This window comes from Lynx canadensis, chromosome A1 (genome assembly GCF_007474595.2).
Source record: "Lynx canadensis isolate LIC74 chromosome A1, mLynCan4.pri.v2, whole genome shotgun sequence".
Lineage (NCBI taxonomy): Eukaryota > Metazoa > Chordata > Mammalia > Carnivora > Felidae > Lynx > Lynx canadensis.
This window is the reverse complement of record NC_044303.2, coordinates 207,204,751-207,227,598: the sequence shown is the minus strand read 5'-3', so window position 1 is coordinate 207,227,598 and position 22,848 is coordinate 207,204,751. Positions and strand designations below refer to the sequence as shown.

The 22,848-nt window shown below is 39.0% G+C and overlaps 1 pseudogene; it reads right to left on the bottom strand.

Moving 5' to 3' along the window:
- LOC115522926 overlaps window positions 1–22,848 on the bottom strand; it is a 41,289-nt pseudogene that overhangs the window by 9,219 nt on the left and 9,222 nt on the right.

The window sequence follows — 22,848 nt, the reverse complement described above, 5'->3', positions numbered from 1 at the left end:
CCTTTTCTTAAGCTGGCTTTGTGCTCAAGAATGCTGGCCAAGGTTGTGCCAAAAACTTTCTGTTGGGTTTTTGTTTTATTTGTTTTGTGCACAATTATCATTAAGGTCAACAGGTAACTATCAAGCAAGTCATTTATCTGTGCAGTGGCTTAACAAAAATTAGGCTGTATCATTCTTTCAATACCTCATTAGTCAGTGCTGCTGATGCTCCTTTGTCATTAACCATAAGCCACCTGGGATTTTCCAGCTCTGCTGTATATAGTTGGTTGCCTCGCAAGAATAGAGGCACATAAGCATAATTAAGGACCTATTTATTAATGTCATGCAGGAGTGTGGAGTGTACACTTTACAGAACATTTTGTCTTAAGCAAGGAGGTTGGTTTTTCCAAAAGCCTAATTCATATGCTTCCATGATTCTGAACACTAGCAATCTAGCATGAACACTGAGAGATAAGACAAACATCATTTCTAAGAGTACTTTCTCTGTTTCTGTCTCTAAACACTTAGTTGCTTGAAAAAAATAAAAAATTTTATTTTTTTAAGTTTTATTTCTTTATTTTGAGAGAGAGAGAGAGAGAGAGAGAGAGAGAGAGAGAGAGAGAGCATAAGCAGGGGAGGGGCAGAGAAAGGAAGAAGGAGAATCCCAAGCAGGCTCTGCACTGTCAGCATAGACCCTGATGTAGGGCTCGAACTCATGAACTGTGAGATCGTGACCTGAGCCAAAGTCAAGAGTCTGACGCCCAACCAACTGAACCACCCAGGCACCCCTAAAAAAAAAGAATGTTAAAAGGAAGATTATCAAACGAGAAACATCTAGCACCAATCTGAAATCAGAATGGAAGCTTTGGTTTTGTTGAGAAGGATTTCCACATGACAGCTATTAACATTTTAGTGCTCCTCTCCTGCCATCCTTTACCACCAACCACTCCTCAGCTCCTTCACAATAGCCCTTATTTTCTTGCTCTTGTTGCCTCCTTTCCATTTAAACCCTCGTTGCCAAGAGAAACAGTAGAATGGACCATTCTCAAGGTTTACTCCTATAGAACACTGAGGCTCCAAGAGACGGACAGAGACAGCTTTTTAAATCCAATCTGGGTGGCTTTGTTTTACGACTTTCAGGAGTGGGGAGAATTCACGGATTCATTTTTCTCAGTGGAATGTGTTTGTTCTAAACCTTTTCCTTAAAAGGTTGACATATCTGTAGTTCATCTATACTAGAATTTGGTTTGAGATGGTATTTATAGCATGAAATGATATTCTTAAGCTTAATAGAACAATTGTTCATAATGTTTTACAAAGATGATTAGGACTTTCAAGAGTTCTCTCATGTGAGCCAGTTTGGGCTTCTAAATCTTCTTCCTGCTTCCAATTCCTCCCAGAATCATTCTTCTTAAAACACCTCTGATCTCATTCCTTGATGAAAAACTTTAATTGGCTCACCATTATTTGTTGCACAAAATCCAAACATCTGAGCAGAGTTCCCAGGGGTCCTTTGAGCTATATTATAGTGCATTGCTTTTACAAAAATAAACTTTCCTTCCTTCACACCACAAGGATTGATATGCATGTGTGTGTGTGTGTGTGTGTGTGTGTGTGTACACAGAGTCATATCACACAATACACATTCGATGGGGTATTGTCATTCATAATACAATACATTCCTGGAATCTATATGATTTATTTTTGCAAAGAACCCATGTTTAATTATATACTTCATTCTGAACCAAGAAACTTATATGGAATAAATTACATGCCCATAGTAATAGGTGAGAAAATAAAGCTAAAAATACATATCCTAAGGACTTCTGGATATAATAAAATTATCCTTCAGGTCAAATATGAAATATGATCAAATACTGTAATTGTAGATCACCTCAGAGACTGATGCAAATATAGCACATATGAGCACTCTAGTCCATGATATTTTGTCTAAAATTAATATGCAGACTATAACACTGAAATGCTTTAATTTATACATTGTTTATAATTGCTTAATTCGTAATAATAATGTTTATCTAAGAATTTAGAAATATTCAGTTGAGTAATTTGGAGTGCTCCAGTCTCTCTAAGAAAGCTGTCCAAAGAAAACTTAGTGGGTGTCTTTTTCTTTTTACAGTAAATGTCCTTATTGTCGGTAGTATTCAAATTCATTCTAGTTCCTTTAGAAATATTTTTTACAGGCGCCTGGGTGGCTCAGTCAGTTAAGTGTCCAACTTCAGCTCAGGTCATGATCTTGCAGTTAGAGGTTTCGAGTCCCACTTTAGGCTCTGTGCTGACAGCTCAGCTTCTGTGTCTTCCTTTCTCTCTGTCCCTCCCCACTCACGCTCTGTCTCTCTCAGAAACAAACATTTAAAAAAATTTAAATAACAAATTCATTCTAGTTCCTTTAGAAATATTTTGACATGTCCATATATTTTCGTAGTTGTTATGTTGTTTCCCCTGCTGAAAAGCATTTTCTTTCTTTAAAAAGGATGGTTCCAACATTTCCACATTTCAATGTGTCTTTCTTAGTTTAGCGGAAGCTGGAAGCAAATTGAATAAACACCACAATTTTTTTTTTTTAAAAATGGGTTCCATTCGCCATTTTTTGATACTAGTCAGGGAGGAGTAATCTTTAAAGACTCATATATTTACATTTTTCTTTAGTATAGACAATTTAAAAAATTATTTTAAACCATCTCCTATCTCATAACGGAAGCTCAAAATATTATTTGTACCTTTAGTCGAACAAAAGAGCCATAGGCGTTTATGATTTCATTAAGTAAGAGTTAGGGAAAGATCAGAACCTTAGCGATGAAAGCTTACCACAATTCAGCTTTAATATCAGAGCCACTTGTTCAACTACCCTTTTTCCTTTACACCTTCGGGAACATCTGTTGCAGGGAGTATGGCCAGAGTCGCAAAGAATGAGTCTGCAGACAAAGTGCAGTTAAGTGAAGGTCCTCATACTCAAGTCGAACCGAGGCCCCGACTCCAGAATGAAGCTTCTTTTTATTAGGATAATTGCTAAAGACTATCTACATAAAGTCAGCTAAGCAAGTGTGTTAATCAGTCTAATGGTTTAGCATTTCAAGGCTGAATTTCGAATTAATTGATTTCTAGAACACTAGGAAGGGTCAGGTGTGAAGGAGGAACATTAATGGCTCTAAGGTGTTCCTTACCAGCCGCAGCCGCTTTCAGCTGTGTAAACGTGTCCTAAGGCCTTGCACCCTCTCCAGCCCTTCCCTTTTGAAGCCTTTTCCTTTGATGCTTCTCTCCTGCATCTCCCACAAACACGAGTCAAAAGAACCCAAGGATGAGACAGTAAATTAGTATGACTTTTGAAAGCTGGCAGTATCTAGTAAAGCTGAACTTATGCATATCTTATAACCTAGCAATTCCATGCCTAGGAATATATCCGACTCAAACACATACATATCTATTCAACAAAGACATGTCCTGTCATGTTCATAGCCAAACTATTCATAAAGGCCAGAAACAGAAATGCCCAAATGCCATCAATAGTAAAATTGATAAATAAATACTGCATTTTTACACATTATTCAGAAATGAGAATGATTGGCATGTACATATAACCCAATGATTCTCACTAACGTAATATTGAATGAAATAAGTCCTATCCAAAAGAGTACTTTTGGATAGGCAAATAATGTCTTTAGTATGACCAAAACAAGATCAAAGTATAAAAACAGGCAAAAGAAGTCTATGCTGTTGAAGTCAACATCACAGTTATCGTTGGTGGGGAGAGCAGATAGGAGCCTGAACAGAGCACAAGGGGGCTTATGCAATGCTGACAATGTTGTTGTTGTTTTTACTTGAGAGAGAGAGAGAGAGAGCAAACAAACAGGAGAAACGGGCAGAGGGAGAGTGAGAGAGAATCTTAAATAGGCTCTACACTCAGTGCACAGCCCAATGCGGGGCTCAATCTCATGACTGTAGAACTCAATCTCATGGCTATGAGGTCATGAACTAACCCGAAATCAAGAGTTAGATGCTTTACCCACTGAGCCACCCAGGTGCCCCAGTGTTTTGTTTCTTGATCTAAGTGCTGGTTACACAGTTGTGTTCAGTATCGAAAACTTAATGCTTTTTACACTGAGGCTATGTGTACTTTCCTGATATGTGTATATCTTATTTTGGTAAAGTTTTTTTAAAGGGACCCAGGAAGTCAAAAGCACTTTTCTACATCTACAAAGGGAACATGACCTTTTAAAGATTTTAAGGTTTTCTGAGTATCCCAGTAAGACCAAATGGAAATGTTATTCAAAGGAGGCACAACTCAGCCAAAATTCAATCTAGTTGACTTAGGGTTTTTTTGTTTTTGTCCTTTTTTTTTTTTTTTTTTTTTAAGAAAAGACAATTAGAACATTGGGAATGAAGGTAAGTTAATATCTCAGTTGCACCAAGTAGTTTAAGGATCACCTTCAACACAGTTCCCATAAAAGGAAGTACTTACAATATACCAGCCCAGTTTTTTAAATCAGATCTAATTCCTATGAAGTAGAAAAATGATGGAGAATTAAACTTCATGGGGAATCTCAAAAGGTCAAGAAAGTGACAACTTGTCTTCCTCTGGAAATTTGCTGTGGCTTCATCACCATGAAAATATGTTTCTCCACCCTCACCATCACTTCCCCCAAATTGTTTTTCTTTAACAAGTCAAATACTCAGAAAAAACATTCTTACCAACTATTCTGCCATTGTGACATGGCTGTAAACTATACTTCCCAAGACTAAGACATGATATATTGTAATGATAACAGCTGGACATTTGGAAGAAGTTAGCAAGTGACCAAGCTGATACTTTAAATCTGGACTTTATTCGGATGCCAAATAGCATATTTCTGAGATCACATTATCTTCTTCAAGAGTCAAACATACAATCTCTTTGCTCAGGAAATTCCACAGGGACAAGATATAGAGCAAACCATAAATATTCAAAGAAGAGGATGTGTTGATGGATCTGGTTCTTGCTTACTGAAAAATTAAATACTCAGACCTGGGCAAGAACTCAAGCTTCCTTCTTCATGGGAATAAATGCAAAGTATCTCTTCTAATTGGTTCCTCTTTCTTTATCCTCTTTTTCATTTACTCCTAGAATAGCCAAAGACACAGGACTGCCTGCAACACAACTTTATGTTATAGCCCTTTGGAATGTCTTTATTTCACCAAATGATCTCTTTACCATCTAAAAGGACATATGGGCCACACCTGAACATGCAAAATAAATATATGCCTAAAGCATGTCACACTTTTGAGAACACGTTCCTCTCAACTCACAGATGCTGAAAGTGTTAAGATTTGGAAAGAATATTTAGATTATTTTTATTAAAGCCTTCATTGAAAAATCAAATTAGGAGACTCGGCTAAGGGCATGTAACTAATTAAAGGTTAAGTTAAGACTAGAATCCAGAATTGCTGATTCTTAGTCTAATACTTTTTTGTGCTATCTCAAAATGTCTTGACTCACAAGAAATTATATGAACGAATTACAATCCAGTTTTGTGGGTTATGCATCGCTACTCAAGCAAAGCCAAGAGTTGTAAGCCACAAGAGGTAAAAATAAAACTTTCTGATCTATGAATGGGACATTCTTCAAAGAGGTACATGGTCTGGTGGAAATGCCCAACTCCACCAATTCACACAGCTGTTGTATGTACATGAACAAGAAGGAAATAAAAAGAAAAAAGATATCTGGCTGCCTCAGTCAGTGGAGCATGTGACCCTTGACCTCAGGGCCATGAGTTCAAGCCCATGTTGGGCCTAGAGCTTACTTTAAAATAAAAAAAGGAAAACAGAACACACATGCATGTGCATATACACACATGCTCTCTCCTTTACCCTACTTTATTCCACCCTGACAAGCCACTTACATCCTAAGAATACTGGTGAAGAAATAGATAAGCAACAGACTGTTTTACCGGAGAGAAATGGAGGGATCAAGTCCACCAGAGATGGACTTTGTCAAGGACCTAAAGAGTCAGTACAAAAAGAAAGGAATTCTCATTCATTCTATCATTCAGTCAATACTTTTGTATTTCATGCCTGTCATGTTGAGATATGGTGCTAGTGAGTGAAGACACACAGTGAAAGACACTGGTCCTTGCCCTCAGGATGTGGCAGTTAATTGGGCATACAACAGTTGCCAAGCAGTGTGATAACTGCCACCCATGGTAGAATACAGCAGCTGAGACAAAGGGTTTCCCAGGGTGGAGGTTGGGAGATGTAGGGAAGTAGAGGGGAGGAGAGGATAAGGGGAAGAGTTAATGCTAAGAAGATCCTCCTAAGAGTGACTAGTAAGAACATGAGAAATTGTATCATTTTCTTCTCTGAGGGACTTTCCCACATTCTCACTTGCTCAATGGTTCTCAACATGTGGCCCCAAGACTAGAAGCATCATTACCTGAGAACTTGTCAGAAATATAAATTCTTGGGACCTACCCCAGGACTGCTGAATCAGAAACTTAGGATAGGGTCCCACAATCTGAGTTATAACAAGCCTCCCAAGTAATTGTGATGTGTGCTAAAGTTTGAGGACTATTGTACTAGATAAATCAAGGTGAAGTTAGGTAAATGAAATTCCACAAGGTCTGGTCTGAGAAGTTTTTATGTAAATGTACCATTCTTAAAAGTCATTTTGCCAGGCATGTTCTAATTTGTATTTCAGAAAATACGGTTCTCTGTTTATGTTTGGAGCCTGATGTTTCTGAAGTAAATGCTATGCATTTTACCTGGAGTCAGGTGTCTTGAATGGGGATCGAAATAGATCAAACTTCAGAAAGCAGAGGAGGCTCCTTATGGAAGGAACCACAGAATATACTGATTCACAGGGACTGCACCTTTGACTCGCTCAGGCTACGTGGTCTCTGATGTTCAGCACCCATTTCTTTCCCTACATCCCCTCTATAGAAGAAGTTTTCTACTTCACCTTTTTTCAAAACATATAGTTTGCTATATGTCCACTCTTCTCCTTAACTCTGTATGACCATAGAGATCCAGGATCTATTACATCTAGCTACATTCTCTAAGTTCCTAGACTTTATGCCTTTTGGCTAAAATTCTTAAGAGAAAAAAAGTGTGTCCAAGTTTGGCTCAGTGGTTCATCCAGCTAGGGGCCCCGGGTATTAACAAGGCAGACAGGACAGAAGAGAAGGCTGGAACTGACCTCGGAAGAGGTTATGGCTTTGGCAAGGAGATTACTCAGAAAATCTAATACAATAAAAATGATCCATCCAGCCCCTGAGAGTTTATCTAACTTCAGGAGTCTGTGAAGCAACAATGCATCCTTAATTTCTGTGATTCCCCAACAAATGGTAAGAAATCCACATAAGAATGCAACGGCTTTTGGGGTGCCTGAGCAGCTAAGTCGGTTGAGCATCTGACTTCGGCTCAGGTCATAATCTCATGGTTTGTGACTTCAAGCCCCCCATCAGGGTCACTGCTGTGGGCACACAGACTGCTTCAGAATCTGTCCTCATCTCTCTGCCCCTCCCCCACTTGTGCACATGCTCTCTCTCTCTCTCTCTCTCTCTCTCTCACAAATAGATGAACATTTTAAAAAGTGCAACAGCTTTTGAAAAGATAATTTGTTTACCTACCAAAACCTTAATTATATATACACCCTTCACCACAGAAATTTATATTCTAGGTTTTTATCTTCAGGAAAAAAATGGAATGTGTCCATTAAGAAATGAGCAAACAAGGATTCTTATCACTGTATTATCTTTCAAAGCAAAATTAAAAAGGAAACTACCTGGAAAGTCTAGGAAGGAAAGATTTTTATTAATGGACGTCATATTCATATCCATCTAAAAAAATCCATCTACTTTTTCTCCTTCATTAAAAAAATCAGTAAGCCCTAACATTGTTTTAATACTGGCATAAGGCAGTTGCAGGCAGGTTGCCTCCCACGGTCTGTTTTTCTTGTCTGGGTTACAGTCACCATGATGATCCAGCCACAGCTGCTAGATGATCTCCTCCAGCTGCAGATGTCATCTGCTCCTACCAGCCACTAATTGAATTTCGTTGCTTCCCCTGTCTCCTCCGCTTCAGCAAAGGCCTCCCAGTCTTAAAGTCCAAGTCTGCCTCCTTGCCTCTGTCCTCCAGTCCAACAGCAGAAAAGCCCATGTCTTGGGCTCTAAAGCTCAACTAGAACACATTTTTTTCATTCTAGCCAATAATTAATATTAAAAAATTTTTAATGTTTATTTTTGAGGGGGAGGGAGGGAGAGAGAGAGAGAGAGAGAGAGAGAGAGAGAGAACATGAGTGGGGGAGGGGAGAAGAAAGGAAGACACAGAATCCAAAGCAGGCTCCAGGCTCTGAGCTATCAACACAGAGTCTGACGCAGGGCTTGAACTCACAAACTGCGAGATCATGATCTGAGCTGAAGTCGAATGTGTGACCTACTGAGCTACCCAGGTGCCCCGTACCCAATAATTTAATATAATTTTCATAATACTAGCTAAACAGTTCTTACCTCTGACTTGATATAGAATACTTGAGTCTCCTTGCTCTCTAATTATCTTAATGGATAAAAGCAATAGAAGCTGGATTGCTAGAAACCTAGAATGAGATGTATCTTTTCTTTAAATATTATGTCCAAAGACTACAGAATTATAGTCTGAGAGCACAAATAGAATTAATAGAGTAATTTCCCCTAACTCAGAATCTTCTCCTCTATCAAAGTGTTTGATAAGAAGATATGGAATTGGGTTTGCATGATAATTCTTAGTCTGTCACTAAGAAGAATGTAACTTTGAAACCGTGACTGGAAAGGCAGGACTTCAACTGGAATCATGGGCAACAATCCCAGAGGAGGTAACACCAATAAAGGTCAAAGCAATGTGCATCACGCTCACTGACTGCAATTTCTTAAAAGCCCCAAAGTCACCACAGTGGCCATTAGTTGATGCCTATGACATGGCCACCTGAATGCAATATGACCGTCTTGGCTGCAGCATCACATAAACATGATAAAAGTGAAATTCACTCCTATAAAGAGTATGGAGAGCATAAAGAATACTATGCAGCTCATTGGTTTGGCAAATGGAAGGGTCCTATTTTTGTGCCTTCTTAACCCGCCATTTGTTCACCTCAGATGCTGACTGTCCCTAAGTTTCTTCCTCTGTAAAAGGAAGAAACTTCAAAAGGGCCAATAAGTAAAAGTTTGGAGCTGCTCCAGTGGAAGGGGACAGGAGAGAACCAGAATTCTATTACTGTCTCCCCTGTCTCTTCCTTTCTTCCCTGTGCCCAGCGATGGCTGTAGATAAACCAGGGTAGAACCCAAAGGCCCTGTGGAATCCAGAGTGACAACCAATAGGCTATGTGATTTCTAAGGCCCCTTCCTACTACAACACCCTTTACTTATATTTTTTACTTCTACACTGGCACCCAATACATGGCAGGTGCTCCATGGATGTTAAGCAAATTGAACTTGAAGCTCTATCAGTTGCCCAATGATCTAGAAAAGCTTTTATAAGAGCAGATGTTTCTAGGTCCTGACCTATTCATTTTTTAGCAAATAAAACCAAATTATAAGTCAATTTTTTAAATTAGGACACCTCTGGGGCACCTGAGTGGCTCAGTCAGTTAAATGTCTGACTTGGTTTTGGTTCAGGTCATGATTTCACAGTTTGTAAGATGAGATCTCGTGTCAGGCTCCACATTGACTGTGCAGAGCCTGCTTGGGATTCTCTCTCCCCTGTCTCTGCTCTTTCCCTGCTTGCTCTCTCTCTTAAAATAAACAAACAGAAAGAAAGAAAGAAAGAAAGAAAGAAAGAAAGAAAGAAAGAAAGAAAGAAAAAGAAAAGAAAGAAAGAAAGAAAGAAAGAAAGAAAGAAAGAAAGAAAGAAAGAAAGAAAGAAAGAAAGAAAAGTTAAGGCACCTCTTAATTAATTGTACGACTTTAGGCTCATATTGTTAACGTCCACTTAGAGCTCCTTATTGTTACTGCTTTTTAATTACTCACATAACTCACAGAATATGTTCTTCTTTTCACATCATATGTCACACAGAACAGGTGGCAGAGTGTAAAGTGGCCTGTTTTTTTGGAGTCACTCTGAGCGGCATTCTCATTCCAGCTCTAACATTTACTCTCTGTGGGACATGGAGAAAAACTTTAACCTTTCCACCCTCCTCATATGAAAGACAGGAATAGGGAAGTAGGAACAAGACTGTCTGAACAGCAACTGGCAACTAATAAGTGCTCCATAAATGACAATTGTACTTATTATTTTTTCCAAAATTGATCAAAGTAAGGGACAGATTACATAGCATATCCTATAAGACTAGAAGGCATGGAGCATATGAGAAAGCTAGAAAGTCCATAAAATTATTTTGTTTTGTTTTGTTGCAAGTTTTCATGATTCTGTTTTTAAGTAATCTCTACTCCCAATGTGGGCTCAAACTCACAACCCCAAGATCAAGAGTTGCATGCTCTACCAACTGAGCTAGCCAGGAGCCCCCATAAAATGATTAAATAACTACCCGATAGTAAATAACAGCAAGAATAATAAACGAAGTAAAACATGTGAGGTGCACTGAATAATTTTAGAACTCTATAAGCTCTTGATAATTAATAGTAATTATTATCATTAGGTTTCATGCTAGAATTGCCCAAACCTTTCTATGGCCACGGATGAGACAGTTCCTAAAAAGTTAAAAGGCATAAAATAAACTAAAAATTATAATTCATCTCCTTAACATTTAATTAAAAGAAATATTCCTTGAGGCCAGCAATCTGTAGCAATTATTATGAGTTCTGTCTGGAAAGTGATTTATCTAACAATTGCAGCAGAATTTTCCATCCTTCCTATTTTGGCACCTTATCAAAGAAAAGGCAAGAATGTTATTGTGGATAGAATGAAAAACAGAAATAGTGTTACCTCAAGTATTGCCAGGCAGTTGTTTGGGGTTTTTTGTTTCTTTTGTTTTTTTTTTTTTTTTAGTGTTGACATAAGGATGGTAAACAAATGTACACAAATTGAAACTTGCAAAGTTTCTCTCTTAACAGAGTCAGTACCCAGATGACTTAAAAGTTTTTCAACAGGCAAAATTGTCAGAAAGGAAGAAAGGAAAGGACAGAAGACACAAATGTATCATTACATCATCAGGGATGCTAAGGAACAAGATGCTATAGTCTCTTACAGTGATAAATGTAATTATGTTGCTAGTAATATTGTGTTACATTTCATCAGATTCCTTCCCTCCTCCCAAGTAGCCTCCCATTACACACATTAAGCCACATTAAGTCCTGAGTCATTTCAAAACTCAAGGGTACATATTAATAATAAATAGAAACACCCAGGATTTCTACATGAATTTTCCTCCCAAACACCAAGTAATCTTGCTAATTTCACAACACACCTTGGAAGAGGATGCAGATGGCCATCATTGCTCCTAAGTCACTGGTTAGAAAAGTTTCACAGGAAAGCTGAGTGAACTAGCCTACAACATGGTGCTAAACTGCACTGTTATCTCTTGGTAAGGGAAAAGTCAGGATGATGAGGAAAAAGCACTGGTATAATGGATGACTTAAATTGCTTATTTATAGGTTATAGAATGGTTCACGGGCACCCTTTTAACACAGATAATAAAACATAGTACACCCCAATTTCAATATTGTAAATGTAATTTATGAATATAGGTGTTTATTACAAACAGGGATTCATGCTACATATACTGTTTATAGCCTATTCTTTTTGGATGGCAGCCTATTTATAAACAATTTCCATACATCTACATCAACATGTGCGATGGCTGTAACGTACTCCACTTTTAAATCTATCCTAACTTACTTGTGTTTGAAAATCTCTTCCCCAAAGCCAGGCATGAATATGCTTCCTTGAAAAAAAAAATCAATATAGATTGATTCCTTCAACAAATAATTGCCACTCTGATAGGAATCTCCATGAAAGACAGCATCAGCACACTCAAGCACCAAAAATTTAGGAAGGGACATCAAATAAGCCAGCAACTACAATGGTATGTGGTCAGCCACTCTTATCAATTGAAACAAGATTTTTCTAGAGATTAATTTGGCTGAACATATAAAAAATTCCTAAAACTGTAAATACCATTTGCCCCAACAACTCCCCTCCTAGAAATGTATCCTTAGTTTATAATGAGATAAGTTTCAAAGACGTGTATACAAGACAATATGTTAAACAATAGCGAGAAAGAGGGGAAAAGAGAACAGTTTAAATAAATTAGGATATAATCAAAGCAAATACACGGAAGCCTTAAAAATGATGATGCAGGGGTGCCTGCCTGGCTCAGTGGGCTGGGCGTCTGACTTTGGCTCAGGTCACGATCTCGCAGTTCTTGAGTTCAAGCCCTGCGTCGGGCTCCATGCTCACAGCCTGGAGCCTACTTCGGATTCTGTGTCTCCCTCTCTCTGACCCTTCCCCAGCTCACACTCCGTCTCTCTGCGTCTCAAAAAGAAATAAACATTAAAAAAAATTTTTTTAATGTTGATACAGATTATGGAACAATATTCAAGATACATGATTATGTTTTTAAAAAACAGGCTACATCAAGGAGTGCCTGGGTGGCCCAGTTGGTTAAGCATCTGACTTTGGCTCAGGTCATGATTTCATAACTTGTGAGTTTGAGCACCACATCAGGCTCTGTGCTGAGCTGAGCCTGGAGCCTGCTTCCGATTCTGTGTCTCCTTCCCTCTCTTCCCCTCCTCTGCTCACTCTCTCTCTCTCTCTCTCTCTCTCTCAAAAGTAAATAAACATTAAAAAATAAATACATAAATATAAATAAAAATAAAAAATAGGCTACATCAACATGTGTGTATGTGTGCAACGGAAAGATAAAACTCAAAATACTAGTAGTGGTTCTCTCTGGGTTACAAGTTTCTTAGAGGCTCTCCTTCATGTTCACCAGATTTTCTAATTTAGATATAATGAACATACACTACTTACCCAAAGGAGAAACTGACATGAACATTTTTTTCTTATGATTTTTTATTTACTTTGAAAGAGAGAGAGGGAGAGAGAGCTAGGGAGTGGCAGAGACAGAGGGGGAAAGAGAGAATCTGAAGCATACTCCACACTGCCAGGACTTGTCTCTCTCTCAATAGAAAAACGCTTATATATATATATATATATATATATGGCAATATTTTATATTTATAAATATATAAATATATATATAAATATATATAAATATTATATATATATATATATATATATATATATATATAGGGGGCACCTGGGTAGCTCAGTCGGTTGAGCATCTTACTTCGGCTCAGGTCACGATCTCAGGGCTCGTGAGTTCAAGCCCCACGTCGGGCTCTGTGCTGACAGCTCAGAGCCTGGAGCCTGCTTCGGATTCTGGGTCTCCCTCTCTCTCTGCCCCTCCCCCATTCGTGCTCTCTCTGTCTCTCTCTTTCTCTCAAAAATAAATAAAAACATTTAAAAAATACAAATAAAAAATTTTAAAAAGGATAAATAGAGGGTGCTCTAGGAGCCCCTAATAGTCTGAAGCTGACAGGAAGACTGGGGACAGCCTCCCGTATTAGTGCCACCAACACGAAATCTTCCAGGCTGCATGGCAGTCAGCCAGTTAAAGAAAAGAGAAAGAGCACTCTAAAATGAGGGAAAGCCTTGGAGGAATGTGACAGCATGACCCAGTCAAAGTAAGTAGTTCACAGGCTCCGGAGAGGGCAACTGAAATAAGAACTAAAGGTGCCTGCTAGATTTTGAAATGGGGGGGGGGGTTCCATTTTGACCTAAGCCTGCACAGTGTCAGGGAATAGGTGAAGGCAGAAGCCAGAGAGATGAGCGCAGGCTAAGGAATGAACGGGAGGTAAGGAAGCGGGGATGAAGGTGAGCACTAATTCAGGAAGTGCTGTTCTAATCCTGAAAAGAGAGGAGCCATGGGATTCGATATGGGGCTATAGAGAAGGTTCTATTTTCTAAGATGGGAGAGCTGAAGGGTGTTAATAGGAGAAAGAGCCAACATAAAAGGAGAGGTTGACTTACAAAAAAAAAAAAAAAAAGAAGAAGAAGAAGAAAGAAAAGGAATGACAGGATGAGGATGTGGATGCCAGTTTGATATTCCTACGTGGGGGAGGCAAGGGGAATCCAGAAGAGGAGTGGAGGCCTGAGGACCCTGCAGTTGGGCCAGGTGACATCACAGGAAATCATCCCTTAGCTTCAAATGACAAAGTCATTCCGTGGAAGGCACTTTCTTAGAATATAGGCCCAGTGAGTAGGTGCCACCAGGAGAACCCAGAAAATATTTAGTATCATCAGAAAATGTGGTATAAACAAAACAACACATTGTTATCTCACCTCTGTATGACAAAAAATATGTGTGAAATTTCTATGACCTCGTCTAAGGAAAGACATAAAAAAACTATTAGAAAAAGTATAGAAGACAGAAACTAAAATGTTGAAGTGGATGGCAGGAGAATGAACAAGATGTGAACTTTTCACCAAGAAAAAAACAAAGCCTATTATGGGACATATTTTATGTTAGTGGCTTCTGGTCTTTCTGAGTATAAAAACCTTTTTTAATACCAAAATAGTTTGAGAATACACATGATAGTGTTTAAACACTTAATAATTATTAACTGGGAAAAGACATTATGACAAAAAACATTCACAAATTGAATCATTTTTTAATTAACTTGCATTTTATTAATCTCAGCACTACCTACACATTTTTGGTATGTGTGTATTTATGTGTGACATTATGTATTTATCCTCCCAGAGACAATGTTTGGGCACACATGAAATTGCACCTCCCTTGTGATAATTCTGAACTATCAACCACCATCCTGCACATGCCCAGGACCCTCAGAACATATCTGAGAAACACTGTCCCTAGTTTATAAAACCCTGAATTGAATGAATACGCATCTCATCGCCTAATATCCAAATACTACAATTAAAACATGAAACTTGAAAGACGTGTATCTAGAACACAGTAGTCTTTTGGAAGATTTATAAACATCTTAAATAATATAAAATGAAATACAGAAATGGTTTCCAAAATGTTTACATAAGTCACTAGATGATATTTCTGTAGTAAGTTTTAAAGAAGAATTGTGTTTGCAGAGGCCATAAGCTTTTGGGTGACATCAGAGAATGTAACAGGGCTCTGTGCCTTGACACTTCTTGGTGCTGCTGAGCCAAATAAACTGTAAGTCTTGTCAATGTTAATTCTCACAGTCGTATTCTGATCAGGCATAATACAGAGGAACACATAGATTTAAAATATTCTTGGATAAAAAATGAATCAATCAATCAATGAATCAATGAATGGAAAAGATGGAAACTGGAAGAAAAGAAACCCAAGTCCAGGGCTCAATAATTTCACTATCCTACAAATAATTTAAAGTATAGAAATCGCTATTTGCAGGGTTCTAAGAATCGATCCTGTCTGGATTTCCAGCAAAGATAGAAACTACAGATTAGAAAAAATGAAACAGAATGGTTTAGTTTCACTTTTCCATTGACTAGAAAAATGTATTTTGGAATTTGCATATGTATAATCCCAATCAATGTATTTTCTAGGAAAACCCACTCAGTTAGTTAGCTATTTTGCTGTTCCTTTTTAAGCAGATCTGAACCTGCCTATTTAATTTCCCTGTGCAAGCTGACTTTGAATCCAGCAACCTCCCTATGACCGCAATCTCCATATCTTACTCTATAAGCTTCTGCACTACCCATTTGAGAGGGAAGACTAGGGGTGCCTGGGCAGCTCAGTCAGTTAAGAGCCTGACTTCAGCTCAGGTCATGACCTTGCAGTTCATAAACTGGAGCCCTGGCGTCAGGCTCTGCGCTGACAGCTCAGAGCCTGGAGCCTGCTTTGGATTCTGCGTCTTCCTCTCTCTCTCTGCCTCTCCTCAGTTTGTACTCTGTCTCTCTCCCTCTCTCAAAAATAAACATTGAAAAAAAGTTTTTTTAAAAAAAAAAGGAAGACTAGAATGAACAAGATAATTAATCTTCATGAATAACGTGTGTTGTAGCAAGATCTGCTTTTGTCAGTAAATAACAATATGGGGCCATTTCAGTCAATTAATCAATAAATTCTAAAATTTCAGTAAACCGTGATGGGAAAATAAATTCACATATTCTTCTTTTTTTTTTTTTAATGAAAAACCAGGGCACCTGGGTGGCTCAGTTGGTTAAGCATCCAACTCTTGATTTCAGCTCAGGTCATAATCTCATGGTTTGTGACTTTGAGCCCCACATCAGGCTCTCTGTTGTCAGAACAGAACCTTCTTCGGATCCTCTGTCCCCCTCTCTCTCTACCCCTCCCTAGCTCATGTTTTCTCTTTCTCTCTTTCTCTTACTCTCAAAAATAAATACAACCACACAGAGAACTGATTCTATTTAAAAAAAAAAAAAAAAAGGCAACTACTTTTAAATAAATAAATGAAATGAAATGAAATGAAATGAAATGAAATGAAATGAAATGAAAAACCAAGCACCATCGAGTATTCATTTTGTTTTGCTTTAAAGATAACTGTGCAGGGGCGCCTGGGTGGCTCAGTCGGTTAAGTGTCCGACTTCAGCTCAGGTCACGATCTGAGTTCAAGCCCCGCGTCGGGCTCTGGGCTGATGGCTCAGAGCCTGGAGCCTGCTTCCGATTCTGTGTCTCCCTCTCTCTCTGCCCCTCCCCATTCATGCTCTGTCTCTCTCTGTCTCAAAAATAAATAAAAACGTTAAAAAAAAAAAAAAAAGATGACTGTGCAGAGCTCAGTGTCCAGCTGTGGCTCTGTTAACATTTATGTGGCCTTGGTTAAATTCATTAGCCCCTGCCCTCAAGTTCCTCTTTGACAATATGTGGAGGTTGAGTCAGGTGATCTTTAATGTCTCTATGAGTCCAAATACTTCAATGACTGATTATTAAGAAATTTCATCTATCTTCTATATTCTTTATGTTAAGAAAATGGTGAAATTTCTAATAGTGGTTCAGCAAAGATGTCAGCCAAATCATCTTACCATTCATTAACTAAGCCCCTAAAACGCTCCTGAACTGCTCCCAAAATGACATTATCTTTCCACATTCTGAACTATAAAGATAAAATTGGAATCACTATAGGCCAATTATTTCAGATCCATATTTAGAAAAACATGAATCTACATATTGATTTAACACATAATTAAGTACTAAGTGAATTAGCAAACACAGGGAGCACAGAGAAGAAACAAACCTAGGGCATTCCCTCAAACCTATTAGAATCAGAACAGGGACAGGCTGTTAACTCCACGTTTATAATTCACTATGATAATTGCTAGGATGGAACAAATTATACACAGTACAGTTATGGAGGACATTTTGATTGTTTGATTATGTTTTTTCTTCCACTAGAGTCTAAGCTCCATGAGGATAAGAACCTAGATTTTTCTGGTCATTATTCCCCCAAAATCTGGCGTATGATTAGTTCTCAAAAAATATTTGTTGAGTTAACAAAGGAATGAATGAATGGCCAAGTCACAGGGGCATAAAAGAAATGAACCTAAGTCTGCTAGAACAGTATAGTTAAGGGCAAAGTTAGAGGCTACATCCTGAAGGTCCACATTATTCATTGTCAGTTGTTTTTTCATTATATTGGAGACAGAAAGAACAAAATCTGTACAGTTGCATTCCCCTTATTCATTTCAAAACACACTTTTTTATTTATTTATTTATTTATTTATTTATTTATTATGGGTTTTTTTTTTTTTTAGTTTATTTATTTATTTTGAGAGAGACTGAGAGAGAGTGCAAGTGGGAGAGGACAGAGAGAGCGGGGGGACAGTGGATCCGAAGCAGGCTCTATGCTGAGGGCAGACAATTTGAGGATTCACCAACCGTGAGATCATGACCTGAGCCAAAGGCAGATGCTTAACTGACTGAGCCACCCAGGAGCCCCTTTAATGTTTATCTAATTTTGAGAGAGAGAGAGAGACAGAGAGAGTGGGAGCCACAGAATCTGAAGCAGGCTCCAAGCTCTGAGTTGGCAGCACAGAGCCCAACATGGGTGTTGAACCCACAAGCCATGAGATCATGACCTGAGCTGAAGGCAGATGCTTAACTGACTAAGCCACCCAGGCACCCCAAAACACATTTTCAACATTATAGAGCTAGGGTATTTTTTAAAAAATAGGAGAATTTTCTACGTGGAATTCAATGTATAGAACTCATAAATTTATGTAAATGAAAAACGAACAGTCCAGATGGCAACCACTGCCACTTCTGGTGTGGGTTCATTTATGTGACACCTGTCATACTTACATCAAACTCCCCACCACCACCACCACTGCCAAAAGCAGAAAAACATCAAATTAAAAACTGCTTGCAATTTACTGCTATCCTTTTTTGTATTTGCTAAGAGCTAAGGGCATGGAATCTGGAACCAGGTCCGTTCTCTCTATATGTATGACATTCAGCAAATTACTTCACCTCTTTTGCTTCAATTTCATCTGAGAAATAAAGACAATAATATTACCTCATAACATGTTATAAAAATTAAATAAATTAATATGTGTAGACCTCTCAGAAGAATGTCTATCACATGAGAAGTTCTAAGTTCTGCTAACTACATGAGATAAACAAAATCAATATATTATCAGCCCACTCCATTCAATTGGAGCAGTGGAAGACAATGTATGCTGAAGACAATTTGGGGGGAGGGGATTATGTTAGTGAATTTTTCAAAGAAGAAAGCTGTGGATTCAGAATATCCCCAAATAAAGTAAACTGGTGAACAGAGAGCGTGAAGGAGGGCAGGGGGGAGACGGGGCCGGGGGGGGGGGGGGTTTCTAGAACATGTTAAAAAGAACCAGTCACGTAACTGCTTCCATTTTATCATGAGAAAATTTTTCCTCAGGGGAAGTAATGACTCCAAGTTAGAAAAGATATTAACAGTAATACTATTTTTGGAGTCATGAATAAAGAGGATTTTTAAAGGTATTAGGCTTGAAAAAATTTCACGAAAAGTACTAAAAACCTATCCAGCAAGTGCATTCATAAAGTTTAAAAATAATACCTAGCGAGCATTAAAGTGGCAATCCCTAAACCTGACCATGTGTCACACTTAACCTGGGGAGCTTGTGTAAAAATCGATACCCTGGAGGAGATGACTCGAAAGGTCTGAGGTAAAGTCTGGCATTTTGATTTTTTAAAAATTCTCCCAGTAATTTCCAACTACAACCAGTCAGAATGAATGGACTGAACACTGCTACAGAGAGATCTCTAGAGGTGTGTGGCTGTATGGTCTGTTCAGCCCCACCTCTGCAACCTTATTGTCCTTAATGATGTCAAAAGCTATCAACTGCAGATAGGACAAAGTCATGAAACAGGACAACATGCTGCCTGACCAGCCCAAGAGTCCAAAAATGCAGGAAAAAATAAACTGTAAATCTCATGACAAATGAACCTTCATTCAGATTCAGAAGTCAAATGTAAAATTGCAATAAACAGGTGCCATAAAAAATGTTTCACAGCTCTTCAGTTGAAAATCTTTCCTAGGTTTGTTTTACCACCAGACACACAGCCTACTGGGTGATGCAGATGTCTGCAAGCTGACACCTTCCCACTCAACTCTGTGCCTCAGACCACCTCTACGGCATCATGTTCCAAACTAGAGAGGTTTTTGGTTTTTTGTTTTTAGAGAGAGAGAGAGAGGAGGGGAGAGAGGCAGAGGGAGAGAGAGGGAATCTTAAGCAGGCTTCTCAGTGTAGAGCCCAAAGTGGGGCTTGATCCCACAACCCTGAGGTCGTGACTTATGCCAAAATCAAGAGTCAGATGCTCAACCGACTGAGCCACCCAGGCGCCTCTGGAGTTGTTTTAAGAGCGAGGTTGACTAGGCTGATATTTGGCAAGTGTGCACCAGGATGGCCAGAGTGACTGTTATAACACTGAAATGCTTCAGTACCAGTTGGTGAATAGCTGCTGCTTAGAGCCCCCAGGTCATTTCAGCCCTTCTCCCAGGACCTCGCCCCTCCCCAACAACGTAAAGGTTAATGAGAGGCATACCCAGGTCTCCACTCTGATTGGGTGTTACCTGCTGCCAGATGCATTGTTAATATTTTCAAAATGGAAATACCTAGAAAAGCAAGTAACCAGGAGAGGGAATTGCCTGGAAATTATATCCAAGGAAGAGTTCCGGCATCTTTAGCCTTGAAAGGAGAACACATGAGATGGGGTGGGGACAGGAGGAATGGGAGTGTTGCCTTCAAATACTTGCATGGCCTCATGTGAGAAACATTAGATTTGGTCTCTGTAGCTTGGGTGGGAGGAATCACACACAATGATTGGAAGTAACAATGAGGCAGGCTGACGTCAGTTCCATATAAGGAAGAACTTTTGAATCCTGGTGCCACCCAACCACGGTGGCTTTGGGAGAACAGCGAGCTTCCAGGGGCAGCACAGGAAGGAAGTCATGACTGAGATCATTGCAGCTGCAGGTGTTTCTGCTCCAAATGGTGAACTAGCGAGACCACTGGTTCCCAAACCTGACTGTTTATCTGAATCCTCAACAGAACTATTTTTTTTTTTTTTTTTTTTTTTTTAGAATACCAAGCAACCTTGGTCTTTTTTTTTTTTTTTTCAACGTTTATTCATTTTTGGGACAGAGAGAGACAGAGCATGAATGGGGGAGGGGCAGAGAGAGAGGGAGACACAGAATCGGAAACAGGCTCCAGGCTCCGAGCCATCAGCCCAGAGCCGGACGCGGGGCTCGAACTCACGGACCGCGAGATCGTGACCTGGCTGAAGTCGGATGCTTAACCGACTGCGCCACCCAGGCGCCCCACAGAACTATTTTTAATAGACTTTATTCACTGCTCACCACAAAACTGAGCAGTAAGTACAGAAAATATCCATATACTCCTTGTCTCCTCATATACAAAGCCTGCCCTACTGTTAACAATTTGAACCACATTGGTACATTTGTTACAGTCACTGAACCTACATTGAAACATCACTGTCACCTGAAGTCCATAGTTCAACGCATAGAGTTAACCCGCAGTACTGTACTCTCTGTGGGTTTTGACAAATGTGTAATGACACGTATCCATCATTATCAATGGAACTTTTTAAAGATTAGACCTCCAGGGGGGCGCCTGGGTGGCGCAGTCGGTTAAGCGCCCGACTTCAGCCAGGTCACGATCTCGCGGTCCGTGAGTTCGAGCCCCGCGTCGGGCTCGGGGCTGATGGCTCGGAGCCTGGAGCCTGTTTCCGATTCTGTGTCTCCCTCTCTCTCTGCCCCTACCCCGTTCATGCTCTGTCTCTCTCTGTCCCAAAAAAAATAAATAAACGTTGAAAAAAAAAAAAATTAAAAAAAAAAAAAAAGATTAGACCTCCTTCTCTCCACTCTAGACCCAATAAATCAGTACCTTCTGGCATTAGAGTTTGGGAAAGTGCATGTTCCAAAGTTCTTCAAGTTATACTGACACATAGATAGTTTTGGAAATCTTCAATCAGTGATCTAGAAGGTTCATTCCAACCTTCAGATTCTGTAATTCTCTTCCATAAAAATCATGGTATCTTTTTTTTTTAAGAAGTACTTGATTCTTGAAAACTGTCCAGGGCTTAGAAGCAAATCTGTGGGATATATATGTATATGTATGGTCAAGCACTGTGCTAGACCCCTTCAATTATTTAAAAAAAAATTTTTTTTAATGTTTTATTTTTACTTTTTGAAGGAGAGAGACAGAGCATGAGTGGGGGAGGGGCAGAGAGAGAGGGAGACCCAGAATCTAAAGCAGACTCCAGGCTCTGAGCTATCATATCAGCACAGAGCTCGATGTGGGGCTCGAACCCACAAACCGAACCGTGAAGTCATGACCTAAGCTGAAGTCAGACGTTTAACTGACTAAGCCACCCAGGTGCCCCTTTATTTCTTTTTTTAGACACCTTTAATTCTTATAAGAACCCTACAATGTAATTGTTAATATATATCCCCACTTAATAGACAATAAAACTGAGGCCTAGACAAGTTCAGTAACCTGCCCAAGGTCACAGAGACATAAAAGGCAGAGGTGGGATTCAAATAAAGGGATATTTGATCCACATTCTCTCCCTTATACCAAGAGAGAATACAGTGACTATTACTTTACTTAAAATATTTCTGTATCAATATTGTGATATTATATAAGTACTGATTAGCTCAAACTTTAATTCTCAGGGTATTCAGCAACATTCTTTCAAGAATGCATAGTCCAGGGATGCCAGCTAGCATTAAATCAGGAAGGGTCACTTTCCAGGGGTGATTATTCTAAGTCTCTCTACTCTCCATATCTTGATTGACAACTGATTGTTTGTTAAGTAGCATATTATGTTAAAATGGATGGTACTGGTGAAACTAGCGAGTTATTTATTTGCACAATGCAAGCTATAAATGTTCTCCCATTGGTACAATTAAAAGCATTCAAAGAATGTGAATTGTCTAGCATTGTTAAAAATCTGTCCACACTTTCACACACAAGGAATATGAATATCTTGTCCCCTTAAGGGATGGAACCTAATTCCTAATACATCTGATATCCAGCCATTGATCTGACTGACTAGAAGACACTAAAGCATGACAATATGTACTCTGATGCTCTGAAAGAACAGATTACAGAGGTTTCAAGGAGGCTACAGATCAAACCTGTGAATGGTTCTGTGCCTGCTAATGAATTGTTAATGAATGTTTGTTGAATATGCATTTGAATATACAGGAGAACTTCGTCTGAGATATACACATATCTTAGTATTCATTATAACCTGGTAGTGAGGTTGTGAAGTCAACCATCACCACCTCAAATACCTTTTGCAATTATTGAAATGTGCCAAAAAGAAAGAACCTAAAAGTTTTGCATGACTAATGTTAAGTTAGATTGGCTTATAACAAAGGC